The sequence below is a fragment of the Eriocheir sinensis genome, chromosome 5, assembly GCF_024679095.1.
Source record: "Eriocheir sinensis breed Jianghai 21 chromosome 5, ASM2467909v1, whole genome shotgun sequence".
Lineage (NCBI taxonomy): Eukaryota > Metazoa > Arthropoda > Malacostraca > Decapoda > Varunidae > Eriocheir > Eriocheir sinensis.
In genome coordinates this window covers 1,899,945-1,903,694 of record NC_066513.1, presented here as the reverse complement: position 1 = coordinate 1,903,694, position 3,750 = coordinate 1,899,945, and positions in this window count along the sequence as shown.

Here is a 3,750-nt window from a genome sequence, read left to right as displayed (position 1 = left end):
GCAGGCATGGATGGCAAAGAACGAAAAGAAATAATAATAGACATACTGATTAACTGGAAAAAAAACATATTCTCTTCTCTGTACACACCAACAACCTTCCCCCAAATATACACATCTAGCCAGGGGTGTTGGTCTGTTGGGTATAGGTTGTCTTGTGGTGGTTGAACAAACTCATACTTTCAGAACCCCCTTTAGGTTTGGTTCTGATCGGTGGGATGGCGAGATGTTCCTTAGGAAAAGATAGAGTAGGCGGTTGCCTCCCGACGTTAGTTATGTTATCCCAACCATAATGCTGCCATGAGAACATAATATCTAACTTTACCACGAATCTTAGTTTTAGGTTGCCCGACACTTACATCCCCGCGACCTAGAGGATGGTGCTAAAGGGCAGCCTCTAAATAGGAACACGTAAGCTAAATAAAACAACTGGTGGGTGATAATATAACTTTATGGAACGAGCCTGGCACAGCTGCAGCAGATTCTGGTTTCTCTTCAGTGGTCTGTAGAGGCGCGCACCAAGGCTGAAGCTGTCGTTACGGGGTTATATACGCTCAAGAATGTAAGCCGTTTCAATATAATGAATTTCTCTAGAACACTCACGCACGCACAGGAGTACACACACACACACACACACACACACACAACGCACCACTCACTCACTCACCACCACTCACTCACCACCACCTCACTCACTCACCACCACCACTCACCACCACCACCACCACCACACTCACCACCACCACCACCACCTCACCACCACCCACCACTACCGCCACCACCACCACCACCCACCACCACCACCCACCCCCACCCCCAACACCACCCACCACCACAACCACCAACACCACCACCACCCCCACCACCGCCACCACCACCACCACCACCACCACCACACCACCTCACCACCACCACCACCACCCACCACCACCACCACCCCCACGACCACCACCACCACCACCCCCACCACCACCACCACCACCTCCACCCCCACCACCACCACCACCACCTCCACCACCACCACCACCACCACCACCACCACCGCCACCACCACCGCCACCACCCACCGCCACCACCACCACCACCACCACCCACCACCACCACCACCACCACCACCACCAAGACCACCACCACCACCACCACCACTGACACCACCACCACCCACCACCACCACCACCACCACCACCACCTCACCACCACCACCACCTCACCACCACCACCACCACCACCACCACCACCACCACCACCACTCACCACCTCACCACCACCACCACCCACCACCCACCACCACCACCACCAGCACCACCCACCACCACCACCCACCACCCCCACCCCCCACCCCCAACCACCACCACCCACCACCACCACCACCCACCACCACCACCCACCACCACCACCACCACCACCACCCACCACCACCACCACCACCACCACCACCACCCACCACCACACACACCACCCCCCACCACACACACACACACACACACACACACACACACACACACACACACACACACACACACACACACACACACACACACACACACACACACACACACACACACACACACACACACACACACACACACACACACACACACACACACACACACACACACACACACACACACACACACACACACACACACACACACACACACACACACACACACACACACACACACACACACACACACACACACACACACACACACACACACACACACACACACACAGAGACAGAGAGAGAGAGAGAGAGAGAGAGAGAGAGAGAGAGAGAGAGAGAGAGAGAGAGAGAGAGAGAGAGAGAGAGAGAGAGAGAGAGCACCATTCATGAGCAGCTAAACTTGGCGCCCTCAACTTAGTCACGCCACTCAAACTCATCAGAGGCCGCCGAGGGCACGACTTAGGCCACACCTGCACACACACACACACACACACACACACACACACACACACACACACACACACACACACACACACACACACACACACACCTGCACACCCCTCTTAGGTCTGACACATATTGGCATTATAAGACATTGAAAGACATTGCTTCAGCTTAGTATCAGGCAGATCATTAATTACTTACAGAGTGATTGACATAGGACTCAGTGAGGCAACAGTAGCAACAGTTAAGTATATTCTGCAGAACCATAAAATCATTACCTCCAGAGTTGTCTTACGGTTATAGATACAAGAAAAAAATATATATATACACAAGTAGATGTTTTTTTGTGTGTGTCACCGCCTCGCAATATGACAACCGTAAGCATAACCAAGAGACCGTGGGAAGTATGCTCGCTCAGGAAACACTCAGAAAACAATCATTATTAGAAGACGCGAAACAGGCAGAGAGGGAGGAGTGCGGACGCTAAAGCTGCCTGTCCAATATCCCTCACACACCTGCGACGCCGAGAAAGTGAGTGAAAGCGACGAGAGTAGAAGAAAAAAAATGAGAGAGCAATGAGAAAACAAATAATGTACGCGATCACGCAACCCCGCGGCCTCACTTCCCTGATTCACCTTTAGGACGATCACCGTGAACGACATACGCACTGCAGCTCGCCGGCTCGGAAAAGCAAACAAACACCCTAATCAACGCTCAAACACGCGAACAAACACAAACCTACTCTGTCCGAAGAAACAAAGTATTAGGTGATCGTGAAAGACTAACTAGAACTGTAAAAATAAATAGGCGATCAATAAATAGTAACGAGAACTGTAAAAACGTGAAAAGGAAACATAATTAACCGTGTGAATCCTTAACTTGCCGAGAGGGAGGGGGGAAACGGAGGGAAGGGAAGGGAAGGGAAGAGAAGGGAAGGGGAGTTAAATGAAGGTAAGGGAGGGATGAAGGGGAGGGAAGGGGAGAGAAGGGAAGACAAGGGAAACTGAGGAAAGGGAAGGGAAGGGAAGTGAAATGAAGGGAAGGGAGGGATGAAGAGGAGGGAAGGGGAGAGAAGGGAAGGCAAGGGTAACTGAGGGAAGGGAATGGAAGGAAAGGGAAGGGAAGGAAAGGGGGATGAAGGAAAGGGAAGGGGTTTAAATGAAGGGAAGGGAGGGATGAAGGGGAGGGAGGGATGAAGACGAAGGAAGGGGAGAGAAGGGAAGGCAAGGGAAACTGAGGGAAGGGAAGGGAAGGGGAATGAAGGGAAGGGAAGGGGAGTTAAATGAAGGGAAGGGAAGGGGAGTTAAATGAAGGGAAGGGAGGGATGAAGGGGAGGAAAGGGGAGAGAAGGAAAGGCAAGGGGAGTGGAAAGACGGGTCAGAGGAGTGAATAAATAAAACACCGTAATCATTGTTCAAACACGCGAAGACGGACCAACCTTCTCTGTCCGGGAAAAACCATCAGACGATCAGTAAAGAGTAATTAAGAACTATAAAAACGTTAAAGGAAACAAATTACCAGTGTGAAGCCCTAACTTGTTTATACCCATAGGAGGAACCTCAAAACACACTCCAGTCAACCTTCAGGCACCCGAACCAACACTAATCAACTCCACCGAAAAAATATATTAGGTGATTAATGAACTAGGACGGTAAAAATGATAAAAGTAAACAAAACCAACACTCCATTCAACCTTCAAACACGCCAACAAACAACAACCTGCTCAGTCCGGGGGAAGAAACACTTGGCTGTCAATAATCAGTAACTAGAAAATGCAAAAAATTTAAAAAGTAAATAGATAACCGTGAAGCCATAACTTGCCGGGTCAGAGGAGCAAACAAACATCTCAATGTTTAAACACT